Source organism: Zootermopsis nevadensis, unplaced genomic scaffold (genome assembly GCF_977971745.1).
Source record: "Zootermopsis nevadensis isolate Lab colony 2312 unplaced genomic scaffold, Znev_1.0 Znev_ptg000068l, whole genome shotgun sequence".
NCBI classification, from domain to species: domain Eukaryota; kingdom Metazoa; phylum Arthropoda; class Insecta; order Blattodea; family Termopsidae; genus Zootermopsis; species Zootermopsis nevadensis.
In genome coordinates, this window is record NW_028259199.1 from 3369923 (window position 1) to 3396494 (window position 26572).

Genomic DNA, 26572 nt, shown 5'->3' on the forward strand with positions numbered 1-26572 from the left:
TAAACCAGAGAAGAGCTGTACCAATTAATACATCCTCGATGTCAACATTCATCTACAAATAATGCTATAATGGAGGCAGCAGTCATTAATTCATAATCACAATGAGAAAAGACCTGATTGCAATGTACTGTTAAATGCAGCAACACATGGCAACCACATTACGTTTGGTCCCTAAAATCTCGGCTAGCTCTTAAAATTGTATTGAATTTTACCAACACTGACAATAACAAACTGTAATCAAAATCTAACTAACTAACTAACTAGATGGCTTACCGAACCCGAAGGTTCATCACCGAATTAACCAAAGCCTTCCACTGGACCCTGTCCTGGGCCAACAAAATCCATTCTCCTTCAACTCCTATCTCCCATAGATCCTGCCTGAGATTATCCTCCCATCTATGTCTAGGTCTCCCCAGCGGTCTCTTTCCTTCAGGTTTCCCAACCAATACCCGGTGCACACCTTGTCCCATCCATGCGCGCTACATGCCCCGCCCATCTCAATCTTCTCGACTTAATCACCCTGACAATACTGGGGGAGCAGTACAGATTTTTAAGCTCGTCATTGTGCAGTTTTCTCCACGCCCCATTGTCTTCTCTCCTAGGCCCAAATATCCTCCTCAACACCCGATTAATCAAAATCTACCTGTAAGTATATAAGCAATGCATTGATTTTACCAAATTGTATAAACACAAAACATAACATTTAGCCTCCTACTTATTAACAACGACATACAAATTAATGTGAGAAAATTAACATCATATTATTCTGAGTTATCAGAGTAGCAAAAGGTCTTTTTACACGGAAGTCATTAAAAGTTTTAATATTATTCAGACTGACCTAAAGAAGATAGACAACAGGTAAGAAATTCATTTTTGCTGCTAGCTACACAAATATCCATGGACGTCCAAAGTCTACGAAGGCAGAAAAGTTCAGTATTTGCTGGATTCAAACGTATTAGTATTATAGCGCACACATTTTCACATGCAACGTATCTTCAAAACTGATTTAGTTCTTAGATTTGTGGGTAAAATAATTTAAAAATACAACAGTACACTGAAATATGTACAATTAAAATCTTACCAGTTACCAAAAAATGCAAATCAGAGTGAATTATTGTAAAACCAAATAAAACCATTTTGAAACTAATGTTAACATAATTATTATTCTTTATCCCATAAAAAAATCATACAAAGTTTACCTGTACATATCGTATGCAAAATATAATGGGGCTATACACACCTCAAAAGCCTCTTTGGAAATGGTGAAGGTTTAAATTCCACATCATAATAAATGGCAATTTTGTTCCGAAGCGTTGACAAGTCCAGTTTTTCTTCCTTTAGTCCCACAACCTGTCCTATTTGGGATCTTTAATGTCTCAATTCCTTTAGTTACAGCTGCAACATCAGCGTCTCCAGTCCGTTGCCTTACGGTGCCTGCGATTTCATCAATGAACAACAAAATACATTTTAAATTCATAAATATTCTTTATTCAAGAAAATAAGAACTGAGATCATTTCAAACCATTTTGTGACTTATTATTTGATCTGGAAAAGTACAGTTAAGTTAAAAAATTATTTTAAAATTAAATTTCCAACACAAAAATTTAATTTCAAAGTTATCGATCAACCGCCTTCCTGAGCACGATATCAGAATTTTTGTAATGAAAATAAAAATTTGCATATGGACACAAAGTAAAATATACTTCAGGCCACTGACATTTTCTCACTTTGTAATATGAAGTGTCTCGGAGTGTGGGTAAACAATTAATTTTACTCACATTCCAGAGGCAATTGAAAATTGCAAAGGCTTGTCTTATTTTATGTAACAATGCTCTAAGAATTGCATAGCTGTGATGATTGTGAATTGAGCCACAAATTTAACCAACTAGCTTCTATTACATTTTTCAGGACAGTATACACCTTGTATACAGGACAAACAGGCTTCCATCATCACCACTGTCTCACAACAGTGTCATATTAACTGGTATCCGTCCATAATCTATTTATATTATATTTGCAATTATTTGTCTCAAATTTATTGCTTAGAATGCACACCTGGATATTCAGAGCCTGAATTATAAATATTTATACAATTATTAACGCTGAATGCAGTGTCGTCCGTTATCTCGACACACGCATTCAACTACATTATTCTTCTTAACGTCGTGTGAAACACCTTTGGTATTTTATGTATCGCTATTTACCAAGACATGAGACTGTTTTTGTTGTCTCACAAAATTATGTTACAAAAATTCTTAAATTCTTACATTCAAATTTTGAGACTGCGATGTTCTGTCTGTTGTGCAGATGGTACTTTGCGTTCTTTGCGAAAACTAGCAATATTCCAAGGGAGACTGCTAATATTTCAAGATAGCAACTCCATCACGTGTGAAGAAATAATTTTAGAAGGCGCAAGGCTTGCTTGGTATGTTGGCGGTAGCATAGCTGCTGGTAGGGCCTCCCTAGCCAGATTGGTCGAGGGGGGAGAGGTCAGACTAAGACAGGTACTCAGGTCCTCCAGGTTGGGGGTTGCACTTTAAAAAGGAAGATGATGTTAAACCTCAATCAAAGCCTCGGACAGACGGACCTAACAGAGGATAGGACCAAATGAAAGAGGAGGATTGAGGAGGCCATGGACGGAATATGGACCGGAGAGCCATAGAAGAGGAGCGAGGCTTGCTTAGAAGCAAGAGGACAGCTCATTGAGACTCCTCTATCAAATAAGGTAAGCTGCAGTGCTTAGGGAGGTGATAAATCTACCGTCCTTCTAGTAGAACCTTGAGCACGCATCAAATTGATGAACCATGAACACAAGTCGTGTTAAAGCTCGGTCCGTATGCTCAGCAGTAGTTTCTTCCCTGTACGTTTTGGTAGAGATTGTTTCGTATGAATATATACTGATTCAATATGAATACAATATTGCATGTAACAGATTCTGTGTATTACCTGGCAATTGAAAATAGTTGAATACTTAGTTGGAAGGCCATTGTATTGTCTTGCTCTGTCTGTGGCAACTGCAGGTACTTAAAAGGAACAATGTTGTCCATTGATGTAACAACGCCTGTCTGGAACATAACAAGAAATATCCAGTTGAAGCACAACCAGTCACAGTCACTCTGTTAATGCTAGCACACGCCCACCAACTAGGTAATTACTTAGACTTCCTGGTTAGAACAAGAATGAGATATAATACTGAAGTGGATATTAAGAAATATGACTAAAAGCAGCTCACACGAGATTTGCTAGACACATGTCGGAGGCCATCTCAAAGGAATACTTACAAATTAAGATACTACACCTCAATCAAAGCCTCGGACAGATGGACCTAACAGAGGACCGAATGGAAGAGGAGAATCGAGGAGGCCACGGACCGAATACAGACCGGAGAGCCAACAAATTTATGGACAAGGTGGAAGATTACTAAAGATAACTATGACATCACCTGAAAAGCAATAATGAAGCTGTTCTTTCGAATGCCAGAAGATGGACGTCGGTAGTCTGTCAGTAAATATCCTCCGTGACATTATCATGGACAGAAACAGAAAGCTATTCCTTATGCTGACAGTGGTTTACTAATGAATTTCAATTTTAAATTAGTTACACACAAATTTATAACACTGCTTAGTGGGCACGCAATACTATTCTGTTGTGCGTGACTAGAACAAGTGTATTTTCATTCAATCTTAAGTAAAGGATTCTTACTAAAGCTTAATACCATGACACAAATTTTTACTATATTATTATTATTATTATTATTATTATTCAGTGTTCTGTCTTACGACAGGTCCATTGCTCTGCCCAAAAAGAGCTCTCCAGTTTTCCCTATTCTCAGCTTCTCGTTTTAATTCCTGGAACTTCATCTTCTTTCCTTCTTTCAGATCGTCGGTTAGCTGTATCAGTCTTCTTCCCGGTCCTCGCTTTCCTTCAACTTGGCCTTCGATGATATCACATTACATAACTAAAACTGCCAGTATGCTTCCTATTATATTTGTCTTACTGAACATAAAAACACATCAGAATCTTTCTGATAGAAACATCTTTTTCATTTTAGAGTGGAAAACTGTCTACAGTGAGAACAAAACTTTTGTTTATATTACATGCGCTATCACACCTTCAATTGTGTTCCAAGCAACATCACTACAGGAAAAATTGATAAATAGTTGGTTTCTACTACAGTTTTCATTCCTTTAGTCCCACAACCTGTCCTATTTGGGATCTTTAATGTCTGAATTCCTTTAGTTACAGCTGCAACATCAGCGTCTCCAGTCTGTTGCTTTACAGTGCCTGCAAGTTCATCAATGAACAACATCCTTTAGTTTAGTCCTAATAAGGATCTATGGAATGTAAATAAACTCTACTCCCTAACATACCTGAATAATGCATTTCCTTATCCAAGTCACAAACATTCCAGGTGCTTCATTCTGTCTGGTTCTTCACATCTCCAACTCCACCTAAGCTGGTTCCCCATCACACACACAACTGCTCTTCTGAAACACTAATATTCAGATAACTTGGTCTGCCATCTCTTGGTAATATTACTCCACGATATATGCATAAAAGAGGGGAGATACAGTTCACAAGGCAGTTGCCATTCAGCACATCCTATTCAGTATTAAACCTCGACCCGACACAGTAATACTTCTAGATGTCTTCCGCTAGACACGTCATGTCTCTATCAACTCATCACCGACTAATATTGAACATCAGATGAACCACGCCATATAAAAAACAATACCTTCGTTCTAATATATAAGAGTAATCTGATAATAACATTTTCAATAAACTGCATAACATTGTAAATGATTGTAATTCGAGTTTTAGATTTACCAATCTAATTTATACCTGAGGACGGTTAAATATAACCGAAACATGTCGTAAGAGACGTTCCAATTTGTAAATCGATCATTCGATGCGGAACGTGAAATGATATTTTAAATATTTTATTATCTTATTAAAAATTGTGATTTGACAGAAAATATTAACCTAATTCACAATATGACGCAAATATACTACCTTATTAATACTTTTATTAAATAATGTAACTGTTCATATCAGATCACTACAGTTCATACGCTAACCAAAGATCCTGATTGTATCCTCCAAGTGTGGTTACAAATGCAACAATCAGTGAGGAAAAGGTTAAGCTTGCGACCCTTTCAAGGCACCCTCACAATTCATTCTGACCCGCAATTTCAAAACCACTGGACCAGAGCATGTATTGTTACAGAAACAAAAATTTAGGATTTTGAAACCTAAAGAATGAAGCTTCATACATAATGTGCAATTACATTCAGTAATACTCTTAAACCAGAGAAGAGCTGTACCAATTAATACATCCTCGATGTCAACATTCATCTACAAATAATGCTATAATGGAGGCAGCAGTCATTAATTCATAATCACAATGAGAAAAGACCTGATTGCAATGTACTGTTAAATGCAGCAACACATGGCAACCACATTACGTTTGGTCCCTAAAATCTCGGCTAGCTCTTAAAATTGTATTGAATTTTACCAACACTGACAATAACAAACTGTAATCAAAATCTAACTAACTAACTAACTAGATGGCTTACCGAACCCGAAGGTTCATCACCGAATTAACCAAAGCCTTCCACTGGACCCTGTCCTGGGCCAACAAAATCCATTCTCCTTCAACTCCTATCTCCCATAGATCCTGCCTGAGATTATCCTCCCATCTATGTCTAGGTCTCCCCAGCGGTCTCTTTCCTTCAGGTTTCCCAACCAATACCCGGTGCACACCTTGTCCCATCCATGCGCGCTACATGCCCCGCCCATCTCAATCTTCTCGACTTAATCACCCTGACAATACTGGGGGAGCAGTACAGATTTTTAAGCTCGTCATTGTGCAGTTTTCTCCACGCCCCATTGTCTTCTCTCCTAGGCCCAAATATCCTCCTCAACACCCGATTAATCAAAATCTACCTGTAAGTATATAAGCAATGCATTGATTTTACCAAATTGTATAAACACAAAACATAACATTTAGCCTCCTACTTATTAACAACGACATACAAATTAATGTGAGAAAATTAACATCATATTATTCTGAGTTATCAGAGTAGCAAAAGGTCTTTTTACACGGAAGTCATTAAAAGTTTTAATATTATTCAGACTGACCTAAAGAAGATAGACAACAGGTAAGAAATTCATTTTTGCTGCTAGCTACACAAATATCCATGGACGTCCAAAGTCTACGAAGGCAGAAAAGTTCAGTATTTGCTGGATTCAAACGTATTAGTATTATAGCGCACACATTTTCACATGCAACGTATCTTCAAAACTGATTTAGTTCTTAGATTTGTGGGTAAAATAATTTAAAAATACAACAGTACACTGAAATATGTACAATTAAAATCTTACCAGTTACCAAAAAATGCAAATCAGAGTGAATTATTGTAAAACCAAATAAAACCATTTTGAAACTAATGTTAACATAATTATTATTCTTTATCCCATAAAAAAATCATACAAAGTTTACCTGTACATATCGTATGCAAAATATAATGGGGCTATACACACCTCAAAAGCCTCTTTGGAAATGGTGAAGGTTTAAATTCCACATCATAATAAATGGCAATTTTGTTCCGAAGCGTTGACAAGTCCAGTTTTTCTTCCTTTAGTCCCACAACCTGTCCTATTTGGGATCTTTAATGTCTCAATTCCTTTAGTTACAGCTGCAACATCAGCGTCTCCAGTCCGTTGCCTTACGGTGCCTGCGATTTCATCAATGAACAACAAAATACATTTTAAATTCATAAATATTCTTTATTCAAGAAAATAAGAACTGAGATCATTTCAAACCATTTTGTGACTTATTATTTGATCTGGAAAAGTACAGTTAAGTTAAAAAATTATTTTAAAATTAAATTTCCAACACAAAAATTTAATTTCAAAGTTATCGATCAACCGCCTTCCTGAGCACGATATCAGAATTTTTGTAATGAAAATAAAAATTTGCATATGGACACAAAGTAAAATATACTTCAGGCCACTGACATTTTCTCACTTTGTAATATGAAGTGTCTCGGAGTGTGGGTAAACAATTAATTTTACTCACATTCCAGAGGCAATTGAAAATTGCAAAGGCTTGTCTTATTTTATGTAACAATGCTCTAAGAATTGCATAGCTGTGATGATTGTGAATTGAGCCACAAATTTAACCAACTAGCTTCTATTACATTTTTCAGGACAGTATACACCTTGTATACAGGACAAACAGGCTTCCATCATCACCACTGTCTCACAACAGTGTCATATTAACTGGTATCCGTCCATAATCTATTTATATTATATTTGCAATTATTTGTCTCAAATTTATTGCTTAGAATGCACACCTGGATATTCAGAGCCTGAATTATAAATATTTATACAATTATTAACGCTGAATGCAGTGTCGTCCGTTATCTCGACACACGCATTCAACTACATTATTCTTCTTAACGTCGTGTGAAACACCTTTGGTATTTTATGTATCGCTATTTACCAAGACATGAGACTGTTTTTGTTGTCTCACAAAATTATGTTACAAAAATTCTTAAATTCTTACATTCAAATTTTGAGACTGCGATGTTCTGTCTGTTGTGCAGATGGTACTTTGCGTTCTTTGCGAAAACTAGCAATATTCCAAGGGAGACTGCTAATATTTCAAGATAGCAACTCCATCACGTGTGAAGAAATAATTTTAGAAGGCGCAAGGCTTGCTTGGTATGTTGGCGGTAGCATAGCTGCTGGTAGGGCCTCCCTAGCCAGATTGGTCGAGGGGGGAGAGGTCAGACTAAGACAGGTACTCAGGTCCTCCAGGTTGGGGGTTGCACTTTAAAAAGGAAGATGATGTTAAACCTCAATCAAAGCCTCGGACAGACAGACCTAACAGAGGATAGGACCAAATGAAAGAGGAGGATTGAGGAGGCCATGGACGGAATATGGACCGGAGAGCCATAGAAGAAGAGCGAGGCTTGCTTAGAAGCAAGAGGACAGCTCATTGAGACTCCTCTATCAAATAAGGTAAGCTGCAGTGCTTAGGGAGGTGATAAATCTACCGTCCTTCTAGTAGAACCTTGAGCACGCATCAAATTGATGAACCATGAACACAAGTCGTGTTAAAGCTCGGTCCGTATGCTCAGCAGTAGTTTCTTCCCTGTACGTTTTGGTAGAGATTGTTTCGTATGAATATATACTGATTCAATATGAATACAATATTGCATGTAACAGATTCTGTGTATTACCTGGCAATTGAAAATAGTTGAATACTTAGTTGGAAGGCCATTGTATTGTCTTGCTCTGTCTGTGGCAACTGCAGGTACTTAAAAGGAACAATGTTGTCCATTGATGTAACAACGCCTGTCTGGAACATAACAAGAAATATCCAGTTGAAGCACAACCAGTCACAGTCACTCTGTTAATGCTAGCACACGCCCACCAACTAGGTAATTACTTAGACTTCCTGGTTAGAACAAGAATGAGATATAATACTGAAGTGGATATTAAGAAATATGACTAAAAGCAGCTCACACGAGATTTGCTAGACACATGTCGGAGGCCATCTCAAAGGAATACTTACAAATTAAGATACTACACCTCAATCAAAGCCTCGGACAGATGGACCTAACAGAGGACCGAATGGAAGAGGAGAATCGAGGAGGCCACGGACCGAATACAGACCGGAGAGCCAACAAATTTATGGACAAGGTGGAAGATTACTAAAGATAACTATGACATCACCTGAAAAGCAATAATGAAGCTGTTCTTTCGAATGCCAGAAGATGGACGTCGGTAGTCTGTCAGTAAATATCCTCCGTGACATTATCATGGACAGAAACAGAAAGCTATTCCTTATGCTGACAGTGGTTTACTAATGAATTTCAATTTTAAATTAGTTACACACAAATTTATAACACTGCTTAGTGGGCACGCAATACTATTCTGTTGTGCGTGACTAGAACAAGTGTATTTTCATTCAATCTTAAGTAAAGGATTCTTACTAAAGCTTAATACCATGACACAAATTTTTACTATATTATTATTATTATTATTATTATTATTCAGTGTTCTGTCTTACGACAGGTCCATTGCTCTGCCCAAAAAGAGCTCTCCAGTTTTCCCTATTCTCAGCTTCTCGTTTTAATTCCTGGAACTTCATCTTCTTTCCTTCTTTCAGATCGTCGGTTAGCTGTATCAGTCTTCTTCCCGGTCCTCGCTTTCCTTCAACTTGGCCTTCGATGATATCACATTACATAACTAAAACTGCCAGTATGCTTCCTATTATATTTGTCTTACTGAACATAAAAACACATCAGAATCTTTCTGATAGAAACATCTTTTTCATTTTAGAGTGGAAAACTGTCTACAGTGAGAACAAAACTTTTGTTTATATTACATGCGCTATCACACCTTCAATTGTGTTCCAAGCAACATCACTACAGGAAAAATTGATAAATAGTTGGTTTCTACTACAGTTTTCATTCCTTTAGTCCCACAACCTGTCCTATTTGGGATCTTTAATGTCTGAATTCCTTTAGTTACAGCTGCAACATCAGCGTCTCCAGTCTGTTGCTTTACAGTGCCTGCAAGTTCATCAATGAACAACATCCTTTAGTTTAGTCCTAATAAGGATCTATGGAATGTAAATAAACTCTACTCCCTAACATACCTGAATAATGCATTTCCTTATCCAAGTCACAAACATTCCAGGTGCTTCATTCTGTCTGGTTCTTCACATCTCCAACTCCACCTAAGCTGGTTCCCCATCACACACACAACTGCTCTTCTGAAACACTAATATTCAGATAACTTGGTCTGCCATCTCTTGGTAATATTACTCCACGATATATGCATAAAAGAGGGGAGATACAGTTCACAAGGCAGTTGCCATTCAGCACATCCTATTCAGTATTAAACCTCGACCCGACACAGTAATACTTCTAGATGTCTTCCGCTAGACACGTCATGTCTCTATCAACTCATCACCGACTAATATTGAACATCAGATGAACCACGCCATATAAAAAACAATACCTTCGTTCTAATATATAAGAGTAATCTGATAATAACATTTTCAATAAACTGCATAACATTGTAAATGATTGTAATTCGAGTTTTAGATTTACCAATCTAATTTATACCTGAGGACGGTTAAATATAACCGAAACATGTCGTAAGAGACGTTCCAATTTGTAAATCGATCATTCGATGCGGAACGTGAAATGATATTTTAAATATTTTATTATCTTATTAAAAATTGTGATTTGACAGAAAATATTAACCTAATTCACAATATGACGCAAATATACTACCTTATTAATACTTTTATTAAATAATGTAACTGTTCATATCAGATCACTACAGTTCATACGCTAACCAAAGATCCTGATTGTATCCTCCAAGTGTGGTTACAAATGCAACAATCAGTGAGGAAAAGGTTAAGCTTGCGACCCTTTCAAGGCACCCTCACAATTCATTCTGACCCGCAATTTCAAAACCACTGGACCAGAGCATGTATTGTTACAGAAACAAAAATTTAGGATTTTGAAACCTAAAGAATGAAGCTTCATACATAATGTGCAATTACATTCAGTAATACTCTTAAACCAGAGAAGAGCTGTACCAATTAATACATCCTCGATGTCAACATTCATCTACAAATAATGCTATAATGGAGGCAGCAGTCATTAATTCATAATCACAATGAGAAAAGACCTGATTGCAATGTACTGTTAAATGCAGCAACACATGGCAACCACATTACGTTTGGTCCCTAAAATCTCGGCTAGCTCTTAAAATTGTATTGAATTTTACCAACACTGACAATAACAAACTGTAATCAAAATCTAACTAACTAACTAACTAGATGGCTTACCGAACCCGAAGGTTCATCACCGAATTAACCAAAGCCTTCCACTGGACCCTGTCCTGGGCCAACAAAATCCATTCTCCTTCAACTCCTATCTCCCATAGATCCTGCCTGAGATTATCCTCCCATCTATGTCTAGGTCTCCCCAGCGGTCTCTTTCCTTCAGGTTTCCCAACCAATACCCGGTGCACACCTTGTCCCATCCATGCGCGCTACATGCCCCGCCCATCTCAATCTTCTCGACTTAATCACCCTGACAATACTGGGGGAGCAGTACAGATTTTTAAGCTCGTCATTGTGCAGTTTTCTCCACGCCCCATTGTCTTCTCTCCTAGGCCCAAATATCCTCCTCAACACCCGATTAATCAAAATCTACCTGTAAGTATATAAGCAATGCATTGATTTTACCAAATTGTATAAACACAAAACATAACATTTAGCCTCCTACTTATTAACAACGACATACAAATTAATGTGAGAAAATTAACATCATATTATTCTGAGTTATCAGAGTAGCAAAAGGTCTTTTTACACGGAAGTCATTAAAAGTTTTAATATTATTCAGACTGACCTAAAGAAGATAGACAACAGGTAAGAAATTCATTTTTGCTGCTAGCTACACAAATATCCATGGACGTCCAAAGTCTACGAAGGCAGAAAAGTTCAGTATTTGCTGGATTCAAACGTATTAGTATTATAGCGCACACATTTTCACATGCAACGTATCTTCAAAACTGATTTAGTTCTTAGATTTGTGGGTAAAATAATTTAAAAATACAACAGTACACTGAAATATGTACAATTAAAATCTTACCAGTTACCAAAAAATGCAAATCAGAGTGAATTATTGTAAAACCAAATAAAACCATTTTGAAACTAATGTTAACATAATTATTATTCTTTATCCCATAAAAAAATCATACAAAGTTTACCTGTACATATCGTATGCAAAATATAATGGGGCTATACACACCTCAAAAGCCTCTTTGGAAATGGTGAAGGTTTAAATTCCACATCATAATAAATGGCAATTTTGTTCCGAAGCGTTGACAAGTCCAGTTTTTCTTCCTTTAGTCCCACAACCTGTCCTATTTGGGATCTTTAATGTCTCAATTCCTTTAGTTACAGCTGCAACATCAGCGTCTCCAGTCCGTTGCCTTACGGTGCCTGCGATTTCATCAATGAACAACAAAATACATTTTAAATTCATAAATATTCTTTATTCAAGAAAATAAGAACTGAGATCATTTCAAACCATTTTGTGACTTATTATTTGATCTGGAAAAGTACAGTTAAGTTAAAAAATTATTTTAAAATTAAATTTCCAACACAAAAATTTAATTTCAAAGTTATCGATCAACCGCCTTCCTGAGCACGATATCAGAATTTTTGTAATGAAAATAAAAATTTGCATATGGACACAAAGTAAAATATACTTCAGGCCACTGACATTTTCTCACTTTGTAATATGAAGTGTCTCGGAGTGTGGGTAAACAATTAATTTTACTCACATTCCAGAGGCAATTGAAAATTGCAAAGGCTTGTCTTATTTTATGTAACAATGCTCTAAGAATTGCATAGCTGTGATGATTGTGAATTGAGCCACAAATTTAACCAACTAGCTTCTATTACATTTTTCAGGACAGTATACACCTTGTATACAGGACAAACAGGCTTCCATCATCACCACTGTCTCACAACAGTGTCATATTAACTGGTATCCGTCCATAATCTATTTATATTATATTTGCAATTATTTGTCTCAAATTTATTGCTTAGAATGCACACCTGGATATTCAGAGCCTGAATTATAAATATTTATACAATTATTAACGCTGAATGCAGTGTCGTCCGTTATCTCGACACACGCATTCAACTACATTATTCTTCTTAACGTCGTGTGAAACACCTTTGGTATTTTATGTATCGCTATTTACCAAGACATGAGACTGTTTTTGTTGTCTCACAAAATTATGTTACAAAAATTCTTAAATTCTTACATTCAAATTTTGAGACTGCGATGTTCTGTCTGTTGTGCAGATGGTACTTTGCGTTCTTTGCGAAAACTAGCAATATTCCAAGGGAGACTGCTAATATTTCAAGATAGCAACTCCATCACGTGTGAAGAAATAATTTTAGAAGGCGCAAGGCTTGCTTGGTATGTTGGCGGTAGCATAGCTGCTGGTAGGGCCTCCCTAGCCAGATTGGTCGAGGGGGGAGAGGTCAGACTAAGACAGGTACTCAGGTCCTCCAGGTTGGGGGTTGCACTTTAAAAAGGAAGATGATGTTAAACCTCAATCAAAGCCTCGGACAGACGGACCTAACAGAGGATAGGACCAAATGAAAGAGGAGGATTGAGGAGGCCATGGACGGAATATGGACCGGAGAGCCATAGAAGAGGAGCGAGGCTTGCTTAGAAGCAAGAGGACAGCTCATTGAGACTCCTCTATCAAATAAGGTAAGCTGCAGTGCTTAGGGAGGTGATAAATCTACCGTCCTTCTAGTAGAACCTTGAGCACGCATCAAATTGATGAACCATGAACACAAGTCGTGTTAAAGCTCGGTCCGTATGCTCAGCAGTAGTTTCTTCCCTGTACGTTTTGGTAGAGATTGTTTCGTATGAATATATACTGATTCAATATGAATACAATATTGCATGTAACAGATTCTGTGTATTACCTGGCAATTGAAAATAGTTGAATACTTAGTTGGAAGGCCATTGTATTGTCTTGCTCTGTCTGTGGCAACTGCAGGTACTTAAAAGGAACAATGTTGTCCATTGATGTAACAACGCCTGTCTGGAACATAACAAGAAATATCCAGTTGAAGCACAACCAGTCACAGTCACTCTGTTAATGCTAGCACACGCCCACCAACTAGGTAATTACTTAGACTTCCTGGTTAGAACAAGAATGAGATATAATACTGAAGTGGATATTAAGAAATATGACTAAAAGCAGCTCACACGAGATTTGCTAGACACATGTCGGAGGCCATCTCAAAGGAATACTTACAAATTAAGATACTACACCTCAATCAAAGCCTCGGACAGATGGACCTAACAGAGGACCGAATGGAAGAGGAGAATCGAGGAGGCCACGGACCGAATACAGACCGGAGAGCCAACAAATTTATGGACAAGGTGGAAGATTACTAAAGATAACTATGACATCACCTGAAAAGCAATAATGAAGCTGTTCTTTCGAATGCCAGAAGATGGACGTCGGTAGTCTGTCAGTAAATATCCTCCGTGACATTATCATGGACAGAAACAGAAAGCTATTCCTTATGCTGACAGTGGTTTACTAATGAATTTCAATTTTAAATTAGTTACACACAAATTTATAACACTGCTTAGTGGGCACGCAATACTATTCTGTTGTGCGTGACTAGAACAAGTGTATTTTCATTCAATCTTAAGTAAAGGATTCTTACTAAAGCTTAATACCATGACACAAATTTTTACTATATTATTATTATTATTATTATTATTATTCAGTGTTCTGTCTTACGACAGGTCCATTGCTCTGCCCAAAAAGAGCTCTCCAGTTTTCCCTATTCTCAGCTTCTCGTTTTAATTCCTGGAACTTCATCTTCTTTCCTTCTTTCAGATCGTCGGTTAGCTGTATCAGTCTTCTTCCCGGTCCTCGCTTTCCTTCAACTTGGCCTTCGATGATATCACATTACATAACTAAAACTGCCAGTATGCTTCCTATTATATTTGTCTTACTGAACATAAAAACACATCAGAATCTTTCTGATAGAAACATCTTTTTCATTTTAGAGTGGAAAACTGTCTACAGTGAGAACAAAACTTTTGTTTATATTACATGCGCTATCACACCTTCAATTGTGTTCCAAGCAACATCACTACAGGAAAAATTGATAAATAGTTGGTTTCTACTACAGTTTTCATTCCTTTAGTCCCACAACCTGTCCTATTTGGGATCTTTAATGTCTGAATTCCTTTAGTTACAGCTGCAACATCAGCGTCTCCAGTCTGTTGCTTTACAGTGCCTGCAAGTTCATCAATGAACAACATCCTTTAGTTTAGTCCTAATAAGGATCTATGGAATGTAAATAAACTCTACTCCCTAACATACCTGAATAATGCATTTCCTTATCCAAGTCACAAACATTCCAGGTGCTTCATTCTGTCTGGTTCTTCACATCTCCAACTCCACCTAAGCTGGTTCCCCATCACACACACAACTGCTCTTCTGAAACACTAATATTCAGATAACTTGGTCTGCCATCTCTTGGTAATATTACTCCACGATATATGCATAAAAGAGGGGAGATACAGTTCACAAGGCAGTTGCCATTCAGCACATCCTATTCAGTATTAAACCTCGACCCGACACAGTAATACTTCTAGATGTCTTCCGCTAGACACGTCATGTCTCTATCAACTCATCACCGACTAATATTGAACATCAGATGAACCACGCCATATAAAAAACAATACCTTCGTTCTAATATATAAGAGTAATCTGATAATAACATTTTCAATAAACTGCATAACATTGTAAATGATTGTAATTCGAGTTTTAGATTTACCAATCTAATTTATACCTGAGGACGGTTAAATATAACCGAAACATGTCGTAAGAGACGTTCCAATTTGTAAATCGATCATTCGATGCGGAACGTGAAATGATATTTTAAATATCTTATATTTTATTATCTTATTAAAATTGTGATTTGACAGAAAATATTAACCTAATTCACAATATGACGCAAATATACTACCTTATTAATAGTTTTATTAAATAATGGAACTGTTCTTATCAGATCACTACAGTTCATACGCTAACCAAAGATCCTGATTGTATCCTCCAAGTGTGGTTACAAATGCAACAATCAGTGAGGAAAAGGTTAAGCTTGCGACCCTTTCAAGGCACCCTCACAATTCATTCTGACCCGCAATTTCAAAACCACTGGACCAGAGCATGTATTGTTACAGAAACAAAAATTTAGGATTTTGAAACCTAAAGAATGAAGCTTCATACATAATGTGCAATTACATTCAGTAATACTCTTAAACCAGAGAATAGCTGTACCAATTAATACATCCTCGATGTCAACATTCATCTACAAATAATGCTATAATGGAGGCAGCAGTCATTAATTCATAATCACAATGAGAAAAGACCTGATTGCAATGTACTGTTAAATGCAGCAACACATGGCAACCACATTACGTTTGGTCCCTAAAATCTCGGCTAGCTCTTAAAATTGTATTGAATTTTACCAACACTGACAATAACAAACTGTAATCAAAATCTAACTAACTAACTAACTAGATGGCTTACCGAACCCGAAGGTTCATCACCGAATTAACCAAAGCCTTCCACTGGACCCTGTCCTGGGCCAACAAAATCCATTCTCCTTCAACTCCTATCTCCCATAGATCCTGCCTGAGATTATCCTCCCATCTATGTCTAGGTCTCCCCAGCGGTCTCTTTCCTTCAGGTTTCCCAACCAATACCCGGTGCACACCTTGTCCCATCCATGCGCGCTACATGCCCCGCCCATCTCAATCTTCTCGACTTAATCACCCTGACAATACTGGGGGAGCAGTACAGATTTTTAAGCTCGTCATTGTGCAGTTTTCTCCACGCCCCATTGTCTTCTCTCCTAGGCCCAAATATCCTCCTCAACACCCGATTAATCAAAATCTACCTGTAAGTATATAAGCAATGCATTGATTTTACCAAATTGTATAAACACAAAACATAAACATTTAGCCTCCTACTTATTAACAACGACATACAAATTAATGTGAGAAAATTAACATCACATTATTCTGAGTTATCAGAGTAGCAAAAGGTCTTTTTACACGGAAGTCATTAAAAGTTTTAATATTATTCAGACTGACCTAAAGAAGATAGACAACAGGTAAGAAATTCATTTTTGCTGCTAGCTACACAAATATCCATGGACGTCCAAAGTCTACGAAGGCAGAAAAGTTCAGTATTTGCTGGATTCAAACGTATTAGTATTATAGCGCACACATTTTCACATGCAACGTATCTTCAAAACTGATTTAGTTCTTAGATTTGTGGGTAAAATAATTGAAAAAGACAACAGTACACTGAAATATTTACAATTAAAATCTTACCAGTTACCAAAAAATGCAAATCAGAGTGAATTATTGTAAAACCAAATAAAACCATTTTGAAACTAATGTTAACATAATTATTATTCTTTATCCCATAAAAAAATCATACAAAGTTTACCTGTACATATCGTATGCAAAATATAATGGGGCTATACACACCTCAAAAGCCTCTTTGGAAATGGTGAAGGTTTAAATTCCACATCATAATGAATGGCAATTTTGTTCCGAAGCGTTGACAAGTCCAGTTTTTCTTCCTTTAGTCCCACAACCTGTCCTATTTGGGATCTTTAATGTCTCAATTCCTTTAGTTACAGCTGCAACATCAGCATCTCCAGTCTGTTGCTTTACAGTGCCTGCAAGTTCATCAATTAACAACATCCTTTAGTTTAGTCCTAATAAGGATCTATGGAATGTAAATAAACTCTACTCTCTAACATACCTGAATATTGCATTTCCTTATCCAAGTCACAAACATTCCAGGTGCTTCATTCTGTCTGGTTCTTCACATCTCCAACTCCACCTAAGCTGGTTCCCCATCACACACACAACTGCTCTTCTGAAACACTAATATTCAGATAACTTTGTCTGCCATCTCTTGGTAATATTACTCCACGATATATGCATAAAAGAGGGGAGATACAGTTCACAAGGCAGTTGCCATTAAGCACATCCTCTTCAGTATTAATCCTCTGATCTCAAACTCCTCTTTGATACAGACAAGGCATTCACACCAAAATTATAACTGTACACATCCTCGGAGAGCAACTAGACGCACGAGGGACTGAGGTCTTCCTAATGGCCTTATGAGGCATCTTATGAACACCAGATACCTTGTCACTAAGAATCCCAGTAAGAATGAAGTGTGCCACATCACCATTATTGCATCCTGTCACTCTACCTACTTACTTTTACTTTGTTCATTGCAGCAAGTTCTTACACAACTACAAATTATCAGCTACAGCATTTCCACAAGCAAGTCACAGACGTAATTTTTCCTATAGAGGCACTCTACATCATTATCAATTGGCCAACTAAGCCGACCTTCAACGCAATCGAATTAGTTCTTACTTTACGTCCTCCACACAAGGGAAAGATGACACACATAAATTCATCACACGCTCAAATAACATAACATTAACTTGCACGCTCTCGCAATATATGACAGAAGAAATGCAGTGGACAGAAGATATACACAATACTTACGCCATTATCTCGTACGCAGGGATGGCAACATCTGAAAAGCAGCGAACAAATCCCGGGATCGCGGGAGAATGAGGGATATTTGATGATCATTCTTTGCGTACTGTAACAGACTCTGCTGCCATCTACCGATCACGGGTCTGAAGTAGATCTACGTCGAAGCACACTCCATTGCACTGTTGTTTGAAATGCTACCTGAAATACCACTCCACAAATTGTAAAGCCATCAGCAGCAACGGGATTGCTGAATATTTTATTCGTGACGGTTTCTGCTCTAGTCTCTGCTGAAAATAATCAAATAAATAAAATTAAAAGACCATTATAGTTCTTACAGGATTTACCATTTAATTGTTTGGAATTAAATGCGGTATTTATATAACACTAAGCCAAAATGAGTGTTCAGTTTCACGGTGTTTTTTTTTGAGTTATGTGCACTTTTACGTACTGGACACATCTGGATGGAACTAAAACTCTACTCAGTAACTGTGGAGAAGAAGTCTTCTCAAAAAGTCATCAGTTATTTTACTGATGTAGAAAATTAACCTTTCCCTTGCTAACAAACTCCTTACATCAGCAACTGGTAATTTAGTAAGTAGACTTAGGACATATGACAGTTTTTTTTAGAAATTCAGTAACCATTTCTAATATTCTCAAGTTAACTGCAGTTCCTGATTCTGAGTGGTTGTATTACGTAGATGAAGGCTGTATTTCCAAAGAAAAAGGATCAACATTAAGATGAATGAAATGACGCAGATCAAATTAACCTATAAAAAAACTAGTACAGTTATGTGCAACACGAGCCCAGCAAAAATCTCAATGCAACCCACCAGCTACAATAAAACATCACACACAATACATTTATAATATTTACAAATTATTCAAATTAATTAAAATCACGCTTTAATAGAAAACTTGGGTAAGACAAGAAATGGAACGAAATCACAATCACAAAACTGTTATTCCTTTACATATAGCATATTCACTACATAAATTTAGGAATGCATCAGTTAGGCTCGGACAACACCTCTGGTAGCGCACGCAATCTTTTTCGATATAGTAACAGGGGATTTAAACGTCAATAATTTGAGGCTGCCAGTCAGAGTTGAGCTACGCAGTTCATGGTTTAACAATATACTACTGCAAAAGCCATGATGTGTGTCTGACAAAGGTTAACGACGAGTTTCTTAAAATCAGAGCTTATGAAAATATTGTGAGTTTTCAGGACACCTATAACAGAAGTGGCATTTTTTTTCAAAGTTTTATTAAACTGAATCTAAGGACTTAAATATATTAATTCAAGGCCTTGAATAAAGAAACGCCTAAATGAACCAAACTCTGCAAATATCAAAATTTGATATGGCTGTCTTCTGAGTTGAGTAGAAACTGACAGAAGGGCTTAGAGCCTCCTTCAACAGGGCTTTTGTTATGGAGGCAGTAAACTCTTCTGATATTTTGATCAATATCTACCACACAATATCCCAGAAGACAGCCATCACCATAAGAACCTTAAATGAAACCCAATGCCAAAACTGACTGACAAAATATGATGCAGGCGTACCATGAACTGATCCTACATAAATTATTGTTCCCAATAGTAACTCTCTATATACCTTTCATATTATCTGTCTCCGTATGACATATACTCAAGAGGAAGCTAACTCAATTCTTCAATAAGTAACAGAACATACTCATGCATCCATGCATGAGTATGTGTTTGTACGCATCAACTTACCTGTATCTCTTCTAATGGGCTTTAATCGGAGACATTTGGATGCTGCTTTTGTGTTTAGTTTGATGTGGGCGATGCGGACACTGGAACTGAGAATATGCCTCACCATGTTCTTCTCGTATCGGTAACTCTCGCCACGTCATACGCCGAAATGCCTCGTCTGCCATGATATATCACCTCCTGACCATCAGCAGCCCTGAGGTACTCTCTGTCAGAATTCTGATTACTACAACTGCTGAAGTTTGCTTTCTTTCAATTCTGTAACACACAATGGAATAGTTCTGTCAGCAAAATGTTCTATTTTTGTATTCCGATAAGTGGTGAAACTTCCGTCGTCTGTTCGCACGATAAAATAACTCTTAAGAATGAAAAAAAATTAGTGAGAAAGCCAGATAAAGCAAATCTTCACCCACATTTCGTCCGTAGTTCATACGTCTCATACTATTAGCCTTCCAGCAGACGTTCTGTAATTCTTGGGAAGTAAAAATCTCCTCTTCAATATATCTACAAGAAATATATATCTCACTTCAATACTATGATTAAATTTACTTTAAGGAAATAATTTGTTAACACCGAAATTAAAGTATTATTAGAAAACTCATCTGGTGTATTGGGAGTACACCTAAAGCACACTAGTGAAAATGTATTCCAGTCTGGAGAGGAAGGCAGTAAGTTCTTCAGAAAAACTGCAAGTTCCTTGCAAAATGGTGTTTCAGTACACATAACAAATACAATTATGTAAACTTATTTCATTCCTCTTAATCATTCTGCCAATTCTCACTAAACATTGTCAATATAATCTTCACAACTGACAAAGAATCATTAAATAAACAAAAAAAATATTAAATAACTTAGTGAAGGAAGCCACTGAGAACAGAGAAAACTGAAGGCATTTCCATATTTTCTCACTTACTTAAAACACTGTCAGAATCTCAGACTATAACACCAAATGATAAAATTATTAATGAACAAAGAATTTGACGAGACGTCCATGGAAGCGATCATGGCGTAACTGAAGGTACATATTTTTTAAAAAAAAAATCTTGTATCCAACATAAAAATAAACCATTTGTGAACGTTATCCTTTTTGTAATACGACCAGACGTCTACAACATAATACACTACATTAACTCTTATAACCATCAATATGCGTAAGAAAACAGCATTCTACTTGACAGAAATAATAACTATATATAACAAAAGGCTTCCAGTGATAATGTGTGAGGGTGTCTCGGAGTCGAAGCTTCTGAACCACCAAAGTTATTTCCGTCTCATCGGATAACTAAAGGAGCGCAAATGACTGGTCAGTGATTTCTTTCACAATGGGATAGTTGCCTTCGTGTTACGGTGAGACACGATTAAACATCTGCGATGACTACGTAACATATACCAAAGTCTTCTTACGCATATTTCTATAACCTGGTAATCACAGAGTCTCGATGGATTTATGGATGAGTAACTGGAAAATAAAATTATTTCGTGTAAGAATAATGAGAATTTCTTTCAAAGGTACAACATTTGTAACACACAAGTTTAATACCATCGATAATCTTTGTAAATGATAAGATGACGGTCCACGTACAATTAAGTTTATACAATGTATTCTCCCATTTTCCTACCAGTGTGACAGATTCTGTAAGCCTCCTATATGACTAATGCTTAAAAATTACTTTTCTGTTATTTATTATTTAATTTTAAAAAAATATGTGTGTGTTTCGTTTAATAAATTACACTATCACACAATATATTTTTTGGTGTGCGATGTTCTGTTTCATAAATCATAAAGGTCTCTTGTGATCGTTATGAAATTTTAAAAAAGCATCTCAGTTGTTTTTTTTAAAAAATATGCAGCTTGGCAATAAGAGAGTTTAAAATATGACGAATCAAAAACATTTATAACAGGAACACACTGTCATCAGAACAATACAAGCATACATCACAAAAAAACAGAAATATATATCTTCACATGATTTAAATTTACATTCAAAATATACTAAGTCTTGGTTGTTGCACACAATTATGAATTTAATTTGCTATGTTTTGTAGTAGTTAAATGATTTCTATGTTTAAACCGCAGGGCGGCAGCCTGGACACTGAAACAGAGGTTCCTTTCCACATTCCAGTCTTACGTGTCTCAAAAGACTTCGCCTGTATTTGTAAATATTTCCACATGCTGTACACTGGAAATTGATGGAACCACCTGGCTCCTGATTTGATCCAGACAGTCATTTGTCGTTTTTTTTCATTTCCAGAGAGAATAAGTGACTCAGCTCATCAGCCAATGGCATCTTTCAGTTTGGAAACCAAAGGTTACCAACAACAATATATTTTAACAGTAAACTCCCATATCAAATCTAAATAGAGTTAACTCCTGTACAAAACACTGAACTAAATTGAAGTTTGAAGGCTTTCACCTTGTTAAGGCTTGTGTTTATCATTTCTGGGGAAACTGGAAGTCTCCATCTCTCCTCATATTTTAGGGTTATGTATTATAAATTGACATTAGAAATTATAATTATGGAATTAAAAGTCTGTATATTTTTTTTTTTTTTTAAAATTCTGAAATGTGTCAATCAAGAGTTTATGTAAACTGACACCAGAAGAAAGATTACTGTCAAAAACAAAATTCTAGACTAAAATGTGTCAACTCATAACATGAAATATAGGCCAGGTAATACTTCATAAGTCCTTGCACACTTTTAAATTACAATAACTTTTAACAGAAGATGAGGGCACAATTAACACAGTTTATTCTGTCTCCCCAAATAGTTTCAGAGTTCTAAAATAAAGACATTTTATTTATTACAATATCTGATCTTTTGAAAACCACTTCCTTCAAATCTCTCTTATTTAAATCCCATATATAATGGATACAAAAATTGCAAGCCAAGTGATTAGCAATCGTGCTTCAAATTTGGGAGGTCCAAGGTCCAGATCTTGGTCTGAGACTGGTTATCCTAACTGAGACTTGCATACCTCATCCATCTGTCCAATTCATTATTCATTAGTACTGAATTGTCATTAAAGCCTTGAAATATTCTACTTTCAACATAAAATTATGGCACTGTAACTTTAAATGAGTGGCCCCTTGCATGACCAAACAATGTACTTGTAATAGCGACTCAAATAAACCCACAATGAAAATTCTATCTCTATATTGAAGTCACACAGCTTCTGCTACAGACTTAGCATATAAATACCCTGAGGCAGTAACGAAATATTAAATTCTTATGCTACAGAACAAATTTAAATAATTTAAAGGAAGAGAACTTACCTTCCCCCTTGACTTCATTCGTCGTCTTTGATTTGGATACATTTTCTGGGACAATCCCAGACTCTTCGGTTGATTTTATCTCTGGAGTTGCAATAACTTTCACAACTGGAACAGCTTTCTCCTCTGGGCTTCTTGTAAAATTAAGGACGACAAATTTATTTGTAGTATTCACAGTTTACAATTCTAAATGAGTCAGTAGGGAATTCAGTCACAAGGTAGCAAATAAATAACTTGATTTATTTAGAATAAAACCCAACAGAAAGACAGTTCACTTAAGGCAGAATTTGGTCATAAAAGCTTCGAAGTAAGGTTTCATAACACTGGAAATTGTCATAATAACTTTAAGGGGAAGGTAACAAACCACAACTAGCATAACTTAAGTTGAAAAGGTGAAAGCTTTTCCTTCACCTCTGTTCCTGACCTATGCAATGTTCATGTCTCCAGTACAACCTACAATAACCAATACGTTCTGTGTTTTAAATTCAAACTATAATACAATAAATTTCATTGTAATATTATAAGACATATTTTGTCAACACATGCAAACTTAATGTAGTACTGCCAATTCTGTTACAAAAAATTCCAGTTCCAGGACGGATTTCGTGTACCTCACACAAGATGTAATTCATCCTGTACATACGTATTAAATACTATAAGTAACTATATATTATACAATGATATGTATAATCATTTTAGAATTAACACTTAAAACATCAATGTTTATTTCGTACGTAAGGTCACCATCCACTGTGACCAACGTGGTAAACGAAGGCATGTATACTTTAGGGATAATGTCTCACTAAGTGAAATATCGCAAGACAACATATTGAGTTATATGAATTTCAGATATTCCACTTTGCCTATAACTGCTAGAAAATGTTTAGTTTGTGAAAGAGTTGCATTGAAACATTAGTTAAAATAAAAGGAACTTCCATGCTTGAATGTTGGTAATGAAAGTAAATCGACAATCTGACCGTATAATAAAGCGTGTTATTAAGACATATGTTTTCACATTATGAAAAACATACATGTTATAGAACTTAAATTCTATCAGTGTGATATTGAGAATAGTTGCCGAATTAAGGAACAATAGTTTCAAATTTCACTACGATATTAGTTCCGTTCAAAATGGCTGCCTGTCTTTATTGATTAGAATAATGTCGTCGTAAAGTGATTCATATTATTTAGTACGTTACATTTGAAGAATGTTATTGTTATTCTTTTAGGTAACGATGCAAAGGACTTTTAAACCAAAGAAATGTTTATTGTGAGGGCTCTAGAGACGATACTCAGCGACCAAGATATAAAGTGGTAGCACCACTCCCGGTTGAAACGTGCTTGGTAAGTTGCTCGTTCTGTTTCGAATTATATTAACAAAATTTATTTAAAAATACTTTGATTGAACACAGTAAGTGGCGGTTATACTGTAAGTAGTTTTGCATTGCATGTAATTGAATAGTTGATATCTTTATGTCAAGTTTTCATTAATTGTAGTAGCTCTTAATCTTGGTTAATTTTCCTGATTAATTGTCATAACCTTACATTGTAGATACGAAACGAACTGAAAGGTGCAGGTCAGGATGCCCCTAATCCATCATCTGCCTTGCCATTACCAAAGAATGATGAAGCCAATATCATTACAGCAGAGAAATACTTTCTTCCATTTGAATTGGCATGTCAGAGCAGATTGTCTTCAGGTACGTAACTTGCGTGTTTTGCAAAGTACAGATTTTATTCTCATGCTACATACATTTGTAAATCAAACTTATTCATTTCAGAAACTCATAGCTTATGGACATTAAGCTGGAAATATTCCTGTCTCAGCTACTCCAGGAAAATATCTTATGTGTATGTTTCGGTGGCCCACAAACAGATGAAGGGGTTCAGTTACGAATGATAAAGGTAATAGAATTTATAAATTAAATAAATGTTTAAGTGTTGTGATCCATAACTGATGATCACTCATTGCCCTGATTATGGAAGCATAAGGAAAATATTGAGAAATATAGTTGTATTTACCATAGTAGAAATATACATTATACAGTCTTGCCAGTTCTGTTCTTTTCAATATTTTAACATTTTTACAATGTTATACCTGTACCATAAAAGCAACCTAGGAGTCAGTTACATTTTCTTGTTCTTCCTTTAGTCATCTCCACGCTTGTGGATAGTTCGAGAGGATTTTATTGTATAATAAAACTTGGTTATATATCATGTCACAGTAGCTGCTGGAGTTATTCTTAATTGTTTCAAATGAAGACTAAGGAAATGCTGTAATGATTTAGTAGATCATTTGATGAATCAAATTGTGTTATGTCAGCATATGAATACTAATAATAAGCTAATTTCAAGTTTGGGTGAGAAAGTGAGAGTCGGCGATGACCTTATTTTGATTTCTGTAGCTACAGAGCGATGTCTCGTAAGTTATTTTACAGTAGATCTTCTGTGACCATTTCTGTTGTATTTTGATGACTAATAATCAAACTGCCTTTTGAAATAACTGATACAGAATGTGATTTATACACTACGAATCACATTAATCGATGGATATGATCCCCAATGCAGGGAATTGAACCTGATGATGGCCACATTGGGCTGAAAATGCTGTTCTAGAGAAATTACATTGAACTGAGTGTGTGAAAAGTGACAAAGAAGGAAAACCAAGGAGTGAAATCTCATCAACACTTGTTTCTTTATAGAGCTGAGAAGTCATAAATTAAATCATTTTATAAATACAATTCAAGAAGTGATTTGCAACACATGAACTAACATTGGTGCTGGGAATAAGAAACTGTCTTCACACTTGTCAGTAGTTACAGGTTGCAGCACTTGCCTTGTCCATTTATGGTATCTGTTTGTCCATTAATAAGACCTTCCTTTCTTTGTAACGAGTTTAATGACGCACTCGTGGCTTCAGAACTAGCCATATGGTCTTGTGTAATAACCCTGTAGTTAAGAGAGTCTTGGCTTACTTCAAGTCTGTTTCTATTAGGCCTCCAGCGTGGTTATTCAGAAGATGCTGTTGAAGCAGATGAACTTATAATGAATGGAGCATCACCAGAACCTTCTGCAAGCAAACTGAAGCATAAACCATCCAGACGTCCGAGGAGAGGCTCGCTGTCACATACGACAAACTGGAAAATGCACAAATGAATGGTACATTAGAACGAGGTAGGTATTCGTGGTTCTTCTGAAAATAATTAAGAATTGGTTATTAAACATGGTTAAATTACATGTGGTTTTGCAAAGGAAGTTGACTGAATTTCACACTTACTGCATATATTATCTGATTGAAAAGTATTTGTTTTAACACAAAATGAAATTATATTATATTACTTTGATGATGTGATGTCTCAGAACAGTACGAGCACA

At 36.2% G+C, this 26572-nt stretch overlaps 1 protein-coding gene and 2 long non-coding RNA genes across 18 annotated transcripts in view; 2 read left to right on the plus strand and 1 right to left on the minus strand.

The window, feature by feature from the left end:
- Positions 1–401: 401 nt before the first annotated feature.
- LOC147871073 (uncharacterized) lies at positions 402–23962 on the minus strand. Of its 2 annotated transcripts, XR_015532851.1 has the most exons (13): positions 23201–23962; positions 19930–21385; positions 18201–18481; positions 14977–17561; positions 13553–13671; positions 11847–12040; positions 9674–9798; positions 8250–8368; positions 6544–6737; positions 4371–4495; positions 2947–3065; positions 1241–1434; positions 402–643 (listed from the first exon to the last, which is right to left on the minus strand). It is a non-coding gene; the product is annotated as an uncharacterized LOC147871073 (long non-coding RNA). The 2 variants fall into 2 exon arrangements; XR_015532850.1 differs by lacking the exons at positions 402–643; positions 1241–1434 and having other exon boundaries at positions 2708–3065.
- Positions 18476–22734, plus strand: LOC147871074 (uncharacterized). 2 transcript variants are annotated; one of them, XR_015532853.1, is made up of 3 exons: positions 18476–18785; positions 19988–20127; positions 22179–22734. It is a non-coding gene; the product is annotated as an uncharacterized LOC147871074 (long non-coding RNA). The 2 variants fall into 2 exon arrangements; XR_015532852.1 differs by lacking the exon at positions 22179–22734 and having other exon boundaries at positions 18478–18785; positions 19988–21007.
- Positions 23963–24294: 332 nt separating the features above from the next.
- LOC147871075 (uncharacterized) overlaps positions 24295–26572 on the plus strand; it is a 47487-nt gene continuing 45209 nt past the window's right edge. For 9 of the 14 annotated variants that reach the window (XR_015532841.1, XR_015532848.1, XR_015532849.1 and 6 more), the window contains exons 1-4: positions 24298–24541; positions 24750–24897; positions 24979–25102; positions 26193–26371. The gene's annotated coding sequence lies outside the window, so the exon portion shown is untranslated. Of the gene's footprint in view, positions 24542–24749; positions 24898–24978; positions 25103–25606; positions 26372–26572 lie in introns of those variants that run through there. The other 5 variants (XR_015532846.1, XR_015532847.1, XR_015532843.1 and 2 more) reach the window with 4 other exon arrangements.